Source organism: Odocoileus virginianus, chromosome 4, assembly GCF_023699985.2.
Source record: "Odocoileus virginianus isolate 20LAN1187 ecotype Illinois chromosome 4, Ovbor_1.2, whole genome shotgun sequence".
Classification (NCBI taxonomy): Eukaryota; Metazoa; Chordata; class Mammalia; order Artiodactyla; family Cervidae; genus Odocoileus; species Odocoileus virginianus.
In genome coordinates, this window is record NC_069677.1 from 87014399 (window position 1) to 87028718 (window position 14320).

The 14320-nt window shown below is 40.8% G+C and overlaps 1 protein-coding gene across 2 annotated transcripts in view; it reads left to right on the forward strand.

The window, feature by feature from the left end:
* DYRK1A (dual specificity tyrosine phosphorylation regulated kinase 1A) overlaps positions 1-14320 on the forward strand; it is a 141696-nt gene that overhangs the window by 83230 nt on the left and 44146 nt on the right. The window lies entirely within an intron of this gene.

Below are 14320 nucleotides of genomic sequence, written 5' to 3' on the forward strand. Positions count from 1 at the left end.
CCTGGATTGCGGTCAGGAGAGAGGACCCTGCCGATCCCGGGTTGTTCCCACCGACCAGCCGCGAGCAGGGCCCACACTTAAGGCCCCGCGAGCTGCTGGGCTTCAGGTTCTTTCTGTGCGAAGAGTGACAGATGCTGCAATGAAGCCACCCAACTCGTGGAGCTCGCGTGGGTCTGAGGCATAGTGCGGCAAGATGGCATTGGAAGAGGAGTTGGGTGAATGTAGCTACTGCTTTTTGCTTTTTCTTTAGTTGTGAGAAACTGCTGACAGCATTCTGGTGAAGGGTCATAGAAACCTGCTTGATTGTACTGTTACTGCTAGGGTATCATGTTGGGCTTGGAAAAATGTACCTGTTTGAGAGGTAGATCATGAAATCTCATTGTTGTTTGTTGACTTCTTGACGTCCAGTGAGTTTGAAGTTTCCCATGTGCTTATTGTTGGTTTGTGAGAATTGTATTTTTTGCCTGACTTTTTCTGGGGGGTGGGGGAGATTTTAGTTTTATTATTTACATCATTAGACAGCTTTATATATTTAAACATATCATATAACACTTTGGACAGTAACATTTTCCAGACTGTTTTTATTTGACATGGAACTCAGATGCAAATTTTAAACACTTTTCTGCACAGTGGATATGGAAGAGGGAAAACTATTGATGAGCTCTAAAATGATGTATTTATTTACTGCATAAAGATACTTTTAATGAAGGGTTACTTTTTTACATTTGATTATATTTTATAACCTCTGTTAACAAGTTGCTCAGTGCTTAACTTTTGACAGTGTCTTTGGTCAGATGAATATCTTGCCTTTCGGGCATTTGGTAATGGAAAATCCCCGTAAATATACAGTGTTTTAATTGGAATCACAAAGCCAAATGATTGCCTCACTGGATAATTTTAAGTATTATGCTGCAATTCAATATAGGTACCCAACCAAGTACTTAGCTCGATTTAAAAATATCTTGTATGTTTAACAGCTGTCTAGCTAGACCTAAAAAAGAGTGAGGAGAGGAGTATGTATGGTTCTCCCCTTTTCTGCCTAGCCTCGGAGAGGGAAGAAGTTTTAAACAGTGTGTGTGTGCGGTGTTTTTTTCCTCTCAGCTGCTATCGCTGTGCCTGCTCTGGGAGAAGGCAGAGGCAGAGATCAGCGGAGGTTTGGGCGGCTCTCCTCCCAGAGAGGCTTAGCGGGCCTGCAGCTCAGTGGCCTCTCCAGGCTCTTGCTAAGCAGCATGGTCATGGCGCAGCTGGAGGTGATGGCAGCCGGGGGTAGGTGACGTCTCCGCCAGTGTCGCGTTCCTCGGGCCTTGTTCTGTGTCTGGTTCTTCTTCCTGGAGGGCAGGGCCGCTGAGCGGCAGTGTTCAGCTTTTTAACAGCTTCATGATATTTCAGCTTTTAAATGGGTTGTAATATATCGTTTCTCTTTTGTATATCCAAGTTTCTAGAAGGCAACTGTAGTGTGTATGGGCCCTGGCCAAGTTGTGGTCAAGAGATCTCAAGAAAAGGGCTGAAACGGGGTGGGGGAGCATCTTTGGGTAATTCAGGTTTTATTTGTGTGAGCATAGTCATATATCGTGTGTGTGTGTGTGTGTGTATAAAAGAGTTAAAGTTTTTTAAAAATAGTATTTTACTTTGTATCTAACCACCATTTATTAAAATGTGTCATTTAAGCTCTAAACAGAAGACTTTTGAGCACAACCTTTTCTTTCCTCTGTCTGTGATCTTTGTAACATTTCAAATCCATGGCATTTTACAAGGGAAGGAATGCTTTGCATTTACGTGACTGGACAAGACGATGAACCATCTCATTTCATGTATGAGGAACCTGACTTGTTTGTTACCATACTGCATGTGTGCGGGTATTAAGGCAAGCGAGAGGAAATTTTCAATCCTAGTTCAGTGTATTTCTGTGTAGCAAGCTGGGCTTTCCAGGTACATCTTCATTTTCCCTGTTTCATAAATGAATATGTTACATTCGCCTGTGATGGAGGTATCGGAGATCTGGAAAGCAGAGCCCGAGACCATGGGGCTTCACAGAGGTGTTATGAGCAACTTGAGATGGGCCATTCCATCTAGACGGTTTCAGTGCTCTTGAACTGTCCCACGGACAACTCTGACCTGAGAAGGGGTGAACGAAAACCCCATCTCCTGACTGGAAATGAGGTGTGGTCTTCATTGAGTGCACAGGTCACGTTACTGCTAGCTAGGCTGAATTTAACTGTCCCTGTGTTGTCAGCTGCCGCTCACCCTGTCTCAGGTGATCGTATTTGCTAAACCGTAAATAAGGATATGTCACCTGATGGGTACTCACATGAGGACAGCTGTCCAGCCTTGATCGCTGTCGTCCCTTCTCGTCGGAGGGCACACTGGATTCTCAAATCTGACTTACTGTCTAATCGAATGATTGTTTCTTGCTTGCTTGAAAGAAGTGTTTCTTGATCACAACTTGTAGAGTTTGTCAGTTTGGATGACTTACATCATTTTTGTAAAACTTTAGTTATTTTTATTTATTTGTGAAAGTTAATTTTACTGAAGGCCAATGACTTCAGTGGGTGTGTAAATCCTTCAGCCCCACAAGTGTTCCACATTCGTACAAATGTTCCAGGCAGGACATGCTCTTTGCTCACTTTTGGTAGTATGAATGCAGATGTCTGCTGGAGCAGCCAACACTATCCGGGGTAGATCTTCTTGACTCTGGAAATATATTCTCACAGTGATAGTAGAGTGTTTCTTTTCTTTTCTTTTTCTTTTTTTTTTTTTAGGAGCTTTGTCTCATTCAGCCTGACGAGTTACCTGTTGAATAAATCATGTTCTGCTCATACTATGGCTAGAAGGAGATTTATGTAAATGAGGTCATATATTTATGTGTGACGCTGTTTTTGTGTTGAGACACAGATATGGTTGGGAAAGGCTACTGGGGCAGCTGTTGTCTCATTGCTGTTCCCTGTGCAGAGATCTGGGTTCTGCTCGTTCACAAGGCGTCCTGTTCTGCCCCTCTGCAGGGCTGTCTGGTGAAACAACATCTAAAATTAAACTACCAGAAACCAGCTTGCTTTCAGTTTCCCCAGAGGACTGAAGTAGGGTGGGGTGGACAGGTTAGAGGCTGTATAGATTTGAAAGTTATAAGCCAACAAGAATCATTTATCTACCATTGTGAAGATAAACCATTTTTTTTTTTTTTAAACTCTATTTACCTCAACCTTAACTTGTTTGTGAGCATTTTGTACAAGGGGCCATTGTTTAGATTGTTGCTTTCTTTAGCATGTAACTTTGCTAGTAAAGTTTTAGTTTTCAGTTTTTAAATAATTTTCTTGCAGTCATTTACAATCAGTTGCCAGTTAATTATACCTAAAATTCAGTAGCTTGGATGTTTAATTTATTGTAGCATAAGAATCTTTTATTTTTGTCTTGGCACCTCTGAATCTCCTGGTGGCAGCTTCATGTTTTGTAAAGCTGGGGATGTCTGTGCCCTGTCTGTCCTGCAGGCTGAGCAGTCAGGCCGCAGTTAGGCGGTGTGTCTGCTGCGCGCTGACAGGGTCTGGGTCCTAGGGCTTCCGGGGAGCAGCTGGAGGGGGCAGGTGAGTGTGCATTTCAGGAACGTTGTTGTGCTAGACGGAGGCTGGCTTCTAATCCGGCATCAGTCACCAGTAGCTACCAGGCTAAGCTAGAGAATCACTGATCTTTCCTTTCTTCAGGTGGTTGGGATTGATTTCTTGAAGGGTTTACTCTCACTTCTAAAATTTCTCTGGAGACATTGTGTACGTTTGTTTACCTTTCTTTTGTTTCAGCCCCACCCCCTGTTTCTAGACTTTAAGGCACAGAGGCTGCTTGACACTTTGTTTCCTACCGAAGGGAGAAAGTTTTAGTTTAAATGGGCTTATTACTGAGTAAACATTTTTATTTAGTGAATACTATAAGAAAAAAGAGATTTCTTTTTCCACTTGGAGTTTTTATAACTGCTGATAACCCATAAAATAACCAGGTTGTGTTACCTGCTTTATTTTGATTATTTAAAAACTTATAATTTTAGAATATTGGAAAAAACATAAATTTACCCATGTTACATGTTATTCTGTGTACATTATAATAATTCTAGAGTTCAGCAGCTATATCTTGAGTGAGTATTTTAATCCTTTTTGTGTTCCAGATGCTATTATTGAGAAGATGTTCTTGACCTTTTCAGCTATAAAAATTTGGTTTGCCTTTTGTAATTGAAAGGGTTTAAGGGTCATTTACTCAAGGGCTAAGTAAGATTTTCTGTGATCTAGTTTAGGATAATCTTCTGTCTCTCTGTTCATCCATCCATCTTTCTCAGTGGTTTCTTGAGGGCGTACGGCATGCATCCTTAAGTTCGAGTGTCTTATACTTCCAGTTCATCTCTTCTGTCCTTGGTCTTATGGTTGTCATGCTTTGCTTTTATAAATGTTACATACTTTACATTGTTATTTTTGCTTTAAACAAAAGTTTTTTTAAAGATTTAAGAAATTTAAATTATCTCTTAAAAACATTTAGAAGGGAAACCTCTTCACTATTTTATCTACATATTTTCCACTTCTGGTCTTAATTCCATTGTGTAGATCACAGTTTTTTTCTGGAATCATTTTCTTTCTGTGAACACTTTTTGAGTGCACGTTACATTGTTGACAGTCTGAAAAAGTGTTTTGTCTTCATTTTTGAAGGAAGTTTTCATTGGGTATAGAATTGCAGGTTAAAGGTCTTTTTTCTTTATTATTTTAAAGATGTTGCTTTACTCTTTTCTGGTGTTCGTGGTTTCTGATGAGAAGTCAGTGGTTTTCTTGTGTGTAAATGGGTATTCCCCCCACTCTGGCTGCTTAAATTTTTTTCTTTCTGTTGGTTTTCAGAAATTTGCTTTAATGCCTTAATGGTGTGTGTGTGTGTTTATACTGCTTGGGGTTCATTGAGTTTGGGTCTGTGGGTTGATTCTTTTAATTGAATTTGGAGGACTTTTGACTTTTACGTGTTCATACATTTTTCTTTTCCATTTTCTTTATCCTTCCCTTTGATACCTCCTCCAAACAGGATTGCTAGCTCGATTGACTTCTATAGGTTTTGGATGCTTTGTTTATATTTTTTCCATTATATTTTGTACTTATTTTTAGTTTGGTTAATTTATACTCCTCTTTTTTAAATTCGCTGATTTTTTTCCCCCCTTCAGCAGTGTTTAATTGCTATTTGCTATTAGATCCATTCAGTGAATTTTTCACTTCACTCATTTTTCATTTCTAGAAATTTTTTTGTTTCTTTTTATAGTTTCTACTTACCTGTTAAGATTTGTTGTTCTCGTCTTTTGTCCCTGATTTCCCTTACATTTTAAAAGATTCCTGATTTTTTTGGTCTGCTAATTTCATTATTTCTATTATTTCTGGGTCCGTTGATGAATTTCTTTCCTTCTTGAATGCAGACCACATTTCTCGGCCTCTCTGTGCGCCGAGTGGTTTTGGTTGATGTAGGTGTTTTTGAGGCTGCTGGGCTGCTGAGCCTCTGGGTTTTAAGAAAGGCCGAGTTTTGTCTGGTAGCCAGTTCGCTTGTCTGTCATCTCCATCCTTGGAGGTGTGTTTCAGTCTGTGCTGCCTTTTCATAGGGCTGGTACAGCTTTCCCCCTGAAGTTGAGGCGTTATGGGGTCTCCGTGCAGTGTTTTTTGGGGGTCGTCTGCTCGCCGTCGGCCTCTGCTCCTGCGCGGCCTCACGGACCTTCCCCTGACGGCTGTGCAGTCAGTATGTGGCCGCAGAGCCTATGCGTCGCTTCGTGGGGCTCCTTCTCTGCGCGGCTCCCTTCCTTCTCCTGCCTGCCTGACAGATGCCGCGCGCCGTGTCTTGAGCTCGTAGCCTTGAGCTCTCACGTGCGTCTCCTCGGCTGAGCAGGATCCTGCGCTCTGGGCGCCCCGGCCCCATACTGCACTCTGGGAGTGGTCTCCAGATAGAGAGCCAGGGTGGCCGTGCCGCTCCCCAGGCTTGGCTCCCCTTCCTCCGCGGTCTCAGCGCTGTGCAGCCTGGCGTCCAGGCTCTGAAGGCTAGCCGCTTCATGTGTTTGACCAGTTTCATTAATGGTTTGCTGTGAGCAAGGTAGTTCAGTATCAGGTACTCTATCTCAAATGGTCAGAAGTGAAAGTCTGGTATTACGGGCTTTAAAAAGAAATGCTTTTATTCTTATGCAATTGTTATTCTTAACAGTTTAATACACAGATTTACTTAATGTCTCAGACTAATAAACCCAGGCAATTTCATCTTATTTGCAGACAACTGAGTATGCTGTTTTGGCTAGTAGTTTATTTTGTGTGTGTGTGTACACATATGCATGCATTCTGTGGTGATATATTTTGCCTACTAACTAGAGGATAATAAATCCGTTCATTTGTTCTTAAAATGAGATACTTTACAGAATCATAACATAGTTTCACCTTGAAGAAGTGAAGTCGCTCAGTCGTGTCCAACTCGTAGCGACTCCATGGACTGCAGCCTACCAGGCTCCTCCATCCATGGGATTTTCCAGGCAAGAGTACTGGAGTGGGTTGCCATTTCCCTTAATACATATTTATTTAACATCTACCGTGGAGGCAGGCACTTTGGTATGTGCTTGGGATGTAAAAGTGAGTAAGGGAAATGGTCAGAAATTGACTATAGCCTGTGCTCCAATCAGACTGTTCTTTACTTCAGGCTCATGAGCCCCCCATTTTAAAAATGCTTCTTTCATTCTTACCCCCTTCAGTTTTCTCCCTCCCTTTTCGAACCATTTCTTCACATTCTAAATATTCCTGATGCATTCGGTTCTTTCTTTAACTGAACAAGTCTTTATTGAACTCAGGCCATGTCTCAGGCACTGTTCTTGGTACTGGTGGTATCTTACTTGTGGGCTTCCATTCAGTTACCCTCTTAATTGTATACCTTTCTTTTCAGCCATCATTCAGAGTCCCATTCTTCTCTTTTGTTGTGAGTATGTCATTGCTAGGGACTTTGGAGGCTGTTTATTCCCGCTTAAGGGTGGTTGCCCTTCCCTCATTTCTAAAGGAATTCTGTCTCAAGAGACTTGGCCTCATGAAAATGTCTGCATTTGAATGTCTTAGTTTTAATTAACTTGAATTATTTTCATTTATTTTTGTTCTTTTATATTGTTCCATCTCTTTGAAATCTAATGTGGATTAGTACTATCACAAGAATGTCCCCCTATCAGTATATTAATAAAAAAAACTTCAGGTTAGCTGCAAGTGGTGCTACATGTGGGTCTTGTATCAGAGATAACTGGTTGTTATTTCCACTTAGGGTTTTCTCCCAGGCTTTTTTATTTGGTCTTTCCTCCATGTCTACCTCTGTCTCTGTCTTGCCCTCTCCCAGTCTCTGAGATCTGTTCATGAAATATTTCTCTAGAATCAATACTAATCTCTACTAGGACTCTAGTTATTACAGTTTCTTGTTAGATCATAGTGAGGAAGCTCCTTTATTTTTTAGTAAACTATTAACAACATTTTTATGAATTTGTAAAAAGTCCCTAGAGGAAGAAATGACAGCCGACTCCAGTTTTCTTGCCTGAGAATCCCACAGACAGAGGAGCCTGGTGGGCTACAGCCCATGGGGTCTCAAAGAGTTGGACACGACTGAGCATGAACGTTCACATTCATTTACCAACAGCGTTTCTATGAACTTTTAAAAAGTTACAAAGATATGCTCATGGTAAAAATGATCCAGAACGATATTAAAAAATGAAGATAGGACTTTCAGTGCGTACTTCACTCCAACTTGCCTTTTATATTATTTGGCAGCAATTTAAAACATCATTTTGGAATTGAAGTCCCATGTAATGGTTTTGAAGATACTTTTGAATTGTTTCATAAATTTTTTATTAAATTAAAAGATCTCTATTGCAACATATGATAACGTTCTCAGGCTAAAATATTATAACTAATTTTTAATTTAGTTGAATAAGGGTTACATATAATATGTCAGATACAAGTTAAACCATATCATATCAAATGCTGTTTTGTAGGCCAAATGAGCTCTAGTGTCAGCAGTTTCATATAGTTTAACCTACACTTTATTGTTGTCATCTCTGTTATAGGATAAACGGAGTCTTCTTTCTCATTAACATTTGAATTAAAAGGGAAGATGGAAAGTTTAGAAAGAATAAGAACCGTAATGATTTGCTAGAAAGAATAAGAACCGTGATGATTAGCTTGGTTATAAAATCAGGTTGACAAGAAATTCCCACATCAGCTCATCTTCTTGGGTCTTATTATAGGAGGGGAATGATTAAGTGAACACCTTAAACATTTCCTGACATTGTGAGAGGAAACTAAATGAGTCTCTTTCTGGTTCAGTTCAGTCACTCAGTTGTGTCCGACTCTTTGCGACCCCATGAACCGTAGTACGCCAGGCCTCCCTGTCCATCGCCAACTCCTGGAGTCCACCCAAACTCATGTCCATTGAGTCGGTGATGCCATCCAACCATCTCATCCTCTGTCGTCCTCTTTTCCTCCTGCCCGCAATCTTTCCCAGCATCAGGGTCTTTTCCAATGAGTCAGCTCTTCGCATCAGGTGGCCAAAGTATTGGAGTTTCAGCTTTAACATCAGTTCTTCCAGTGAACACCCAGGACTGATCTTCTTTAGGATGGACTGGTTGGATCTCCTTGCAGTCCAAGGGTTAGGTACTTGAGCTAAGAAAGGAGACAGTGAGCATGTGGCAGATATACCTAAGCTATGAGGCCTTAGTGCTGGAAGCTTAAGTTTTCTTTTACTTCACTAAATAACTAGTAATGTTACCAGGTAGTTATAATAGGTTTCATAGTAAATAGATAGTATAGTAAATAGCTTTTTGAAAAATCCCACAAATAAGAAACATAGTTATTTCTTGTTGATCCACGTTTAGATTACTACAGCAAGTTTTTAAAGGAACAGCAGATTCTTTGTCACCTTCCATACCATTCTTATGGACAGGAATATGTTAGTCTTTTTTTTTTTTAAAGACCCACAAACCCCAAAATCTGTTGGGGGGGAAAGCCTTATGGTGTATTGTATGGCCTGAATATTGCCTATTTTGGGGTTATCTGCTACTTGCATGAGTTGGAGAATAGCATTCTTTTGTTAAGGTGAGCAGTTAACTGTTTTCAGTTGCTATTCAAAGCAGCATCTGGTGGCTCATTAGAGATGTGGACTCTGCAGCCCTACTCTAGTCTCCTGAATCCGAATCTGCAGCTTTAATAAGACAAGACTCAAAGGCGATTTGTAACCACATTAAAGTTAGAGGTGTGCTGTCGTAGATCATGAGTGGTGTTGTCACTCCACAGAACAGTGCCTCAGTTAACCCTCATAAATGCTTGTTTAATTTAATGCATGTAATTCATTGGATCTAGATTAAGAAAGTGAAACAAGTGTTGTAGGATGATAGTTATGTAGGAGGGTAACAGTGATAATCAAGCAGCAACTATCCATTTCTTCGTTATTTCTCTCATGGCTTTCTGGATATCAAAAAATTACCGATCTGACCCTCAAAATGCTTGAGTGTCATTTTACTCCCGCTGGGCGATCAGTTGCTGTCTTGTGAGTGTGTGTGTGTGCATACACAAGTCAACAATAGTTTGTGGAAGTAAAGGAGTAATCAGATTTTGATGGGTCACGGATATATAATCCAGACTGTCAGGTCTCACCTTTTGCGACCCCATGGATTGTAGCACACCAGATTCCTCTGTCCGGAGGGTTCTCCAGGCAAGTATACTGGAGTGGGTTGCCATTTCCTTCTGCAGGGGATCTTCCCAACCCAGGGATCAAACCCTGGTCTCTATAAGTCTCCTGCATTGGCGGGCACGTTGTTACCACTAGTACCACCTGGGGGTACCCAGTGTTAGGAGATAGCTAAAAAAACCTTCACGCAAGGAAGGCGCATAGCGTAATCCAGCAGAGAGTGAGACAGAGACATAAATTGTTGGAATGAATAAATTATTGGTGTTCATACATGAATCAGATCTTAACTGCACACTGTTGACAAGAAGAGTGAAAGTCACTCAGGTGTGTTGACTCTTTGTGACCCCATGGGCTGTACAGTCCATGGAATTCTCCAGGCCAGAATACTGGGGTGAGTAGCCTTTCCCTTCTCCAGGGAATCTTCCCAGCTCAGGGATCTTCCACGTTGCAGGCCAAGCCACCAGGGAAGCCTGTTGACAGGAAACATGCCTAAAATGTAAGGAAATGGGTTGAAAGTAAAAAGATGGACAAAAGACAGCGCGCACAGATGAAGAGAAGGCTTGTTGTGTCATACTATTGTCATATCAGACAAGGTGGAAAGCATTGCTGGAAGCAGAGAGGGGCAGCTTATAATGTTAAAAGGCCTTATTCTTCAGGAAGGTGTAACGACTTTAAATTTATGTGATCCAATACATAATCTAAATGGGAGATTTTTAATACTCTTGCTAACTGATAGAACAAGATGTGTGCAAATTAGAAAATACATGTAAAAGAACATACTTAACAGAATTAGTGAACCTTTGATTAGACTGATCACAGAGAAGAAAGAAAAGACCTTCTTAACCAGTCTTAGGTGAAGGGACTGTGACTACTGTACAGAGCGCTCTTCTACGATGCAGTGTCAACCAAAACACCAGCATGAGTTTGTTTTGGTGAATTTGATTAACTAACTTGAAAACATAGACACACAAAGGGCTAAGAATAGCCTAAACATTCTTAAAGAAGAACAGAATTCTCTGCTAGATATTAAAACTTCTGAAGCTACCATGATTTAGGCAATCTCTGGTTCTTACACATTGGATGTAAGAATTCTAGGTAAGTCTTTATCCAGCAGAACAAAACAAAGAATCCAAAACACATCAAACATGTATGAGTATGTGATTTAAGAAAAGTTGACATTACAGGGCATTGGGAAAGTTTGTTTTTAATCATTGGTTCTGGGTTAATTGGATATCCATTGGGGAGGGAATGCAAGTTGATTGCTTATTGCAAACTCATAGAAATCAGATCCAAGAGCATTGCACATCTCTAGATTTGAGGGGTAAAACTCGACTTCTTGAAGATAACATGGAATTTCTTCATGACTTTGGTATAAGGAAAGATTACTTAGACCCCAGACATACTAATTTTAAACCAAAAGTTGCTAATAATAAGAGATGGTGTTCATCAAGAAATTCCATTAAGAGAGAGACAGTATAAACCACCTATAGCTAGCCGATAAGGGACTTATAGCCAAACTGTGTTAAAAATGTAACTTTTAAAAATTTTAGAAATCTGTAAGAAAATGACTCTCGATAGAAAAATCAAAAAGCAATCTGAATGGGCTTTGCACGTAAGTGGATATCCAAGTGATTAATAAATGAAAAGATGCTCATAGGCAGGAGGAAAATGCACATTAAGATCACAGTGGAATACACACTTATTTTCACGGCTGAAATTAGAAATACTGATGATTCCAAGTGTTAGTGAAGGAGTAGGGCAGAGGGAATTTTCATTAACTGCTAGGGAAAAAACATTGATTAAACAAAAACTGAAGAAAAAGCCAACAGGACAACATCTTTATATACCAAAAAGCAGTCACTTCCTAGTAGCAGTGTTCATAATAGCTCTGAAGTGGAAACATGCGTGCTAAGTTGCATCAAGCAGTTGTGCCCAGCTCTGAGACCCCATGGACTATAGCCTGCCAGGCTCCTCTGTCCATGGGGATTCTCCAGGCAAGAATACTGGAGCGGCTCGCTTGTGCCCTCCTCTAGAGGGTCTTCCTGACCTGGGGATCAAATCTGTGTCTCCTGTGTCTTCTGCATTGCAGGTGGATTCTTTACCTATTGAGTCACCTAGAAACTGGAAGCCATTCAGTGTTAATCAAAAGTAGGGTAAAGTAATGATAACAAACAAGTTTTTAAGTGTATACAGTTTATAAACCTAATATTAAGCAAATTCATGTATATAAAATGAAAATGAGTCTGTTTTTGGAGGTCACGGTGGTGGTGACTTTAGGGGACGAGGTCATTAGATGCTGATTGGGAGGGATCACATGGTGGTATTGGGTATTTCCGGAATGAGGCAGTTTTTATTTTTCCTGTCCTCACAGGACAAGGTTGGTTAACCAACTAATGATGATTGATTAAGCTGTATACTGATGATTTTTCTATATGTTATAAAAAATAAGTTTAAATACAATATGTAATAATGACATTGATGATAGAAACAGAAGCTAGTATTTTTTTTTTTTAATGCTTGTTACCTACCAGGTTCTATTTTGCACATCTGCTTGTGGTATTGCGTTTAAATTTGTACCAAACCTAAAGGAACAGGGTTAGTATATTAAATAATTCCGCTGCTGTAGGTGGGGAAACTAGGACCCAGAGTGGTAAATTGTCATTTAGAGCCTTATAGTCTGTTTGCTATTTATTTATAAGAGTTTTTTCTAGACCACGGTCCTCAGTTCTTTTCATATTCATATAAATATATTCCTTCCTAGTGTTTCATGTTTTTAACATGCAGATTTAACCTCCCTTCCAATTATTTGACATTTAGGTTCCAGTTTTTTACTGTTGCAAATGATACCAAGATAAACATTCTTCCCTAATGATTTTTGTGCACATCATCTGTAACTTCCTTAGGAAAAAAAGTTTTTTTAAGTGAACAAAGTTGCTCTGCATAATTGGATTTATTTTTTAATTATGAGTAATGACATGTTTAGAGAAATTATTCCACCTGTCATCATAGGAACATTATCCTTAACTATTCAGCAGATATTTATTAATCATACACTTTGGGTCAGTTAAGAACTGTATGCTGTAATGGAGGGAGATGGAAGCTAAGATCTAAAAGCGGTGCTAAGTAGGGGTTGCGGATTTGAGGTTTACCCTGTAGAAATGGTCCCTCTAGCCATCTGATTGAAGAAATAAGAGGGTTGCACATGGGCAAAGAGAGAGCTACTCAGAATCTACTTCAGTCATCTAAGTGAGGTGCCGAGTAAGGGGATGGAAAGAAGAGGTGAGTGTTCTATAGGAGCTACTTCTGCCTCGTGGCTCAGGCAGTGAAGAATCCGCCTGCAGTGTGGGAGACCCAGGCTCAATCCCTGGGTCAGGAACATGCCCTGGAGAAAGAAATGGCAACCCGCTCCAGTATTTGTGCCTGGGAAATCCCATGGACAGAAGAGCCTGGCGGGCTATAGCCTGTGGGGTCACAAAAAGAGTCAGACACGACTGAGCGAGTAACACTTTTCACTTTGACTTTTCATAGGAGGCACAGTCAGCAGGATCGGGCTGCCGTTTGCATGAGGAGGAAGGGATCTCTACTGTGACTCCCAGAGCTTTGACGCTGGTTGACTGGGTGGAAGACAGTGGTGTTTGCTGTGTAGGATATATTCAGTACTCAACGTAGGATATGTTTAGTACTTACATAGGATATAGTCAGTACTTAAAAATTAAAAGACTATTTGGGCCAGCCCAGTACTTTCCATGTATTAAAGCACTTTCACCTTCACCACAACTGGTGGAGGTAGATATCATTATCAGGAAATCAGGTGTGCAGGGTCACACAGCTGGTGAGTGTGAAGCTGAGGTTTCCGACTGCAGCAGCCCGGCCAGGAATCTGGGCTCTTTACTTTGGGGCCAGCGCCACTGTGTGTTTCGGAACACGCCGGCTTTAGGAAAAGTACCCGGCGCTGAGCAGCGTGGCGTGCAGTGTGCTCAGAGTTTGCTCATCTGCTCAGGAAGACGAGCACAGGCATGCTGGGGCAATGTTGGCTGGCCAGGGTTTTTCAGTTAGTCTCCTGGCTTTAGTGTCTGATTGCAGATTTGGTTGAATATAAGAAGAAACGTCTCTCTCTTTTCCTAAAGAAAAATTAACTATTACTAGTTAGCTGCCAAATACTTGTAGGAACAAAATGTTCATTTTTCTTTTCTGCCGTGAAAAATCACGACCATGGTCCCAGCCTGCCTGCGGGATGATTCTCGATTGTGCACTTTTCTGGCAGGCTTGCCTGGTCTGGGTTCTCTAAGGACTGTGTCAGAAGGGTCAGAGGAATACAGCAGCCTGTGACGTTGTTTCCATGAGTTGTGTACTCAACTTTTAATTACCGGTGTCAGTGGTGAGCACCACTAGGACAAGTTTTTCACCTGGTTTGGGGGGGTGTTGGTTATTGATGGCCGTACACCTGGCAGGTGCAGAGCAGACTCTCAGCAGTGCTCCTTTGAATTGATTTCTAAAGAGCTGGCTTATTGGTCAGGCCCTTTGTAGGAATTCAGAGATTACTTTTGCAATTTATGGTTCTTAACTGATAAAGATCTAATATGTAAAAGGAAGCATTAAAGGTTATTTCCACTAGTTTACAAAAAGATCTGCT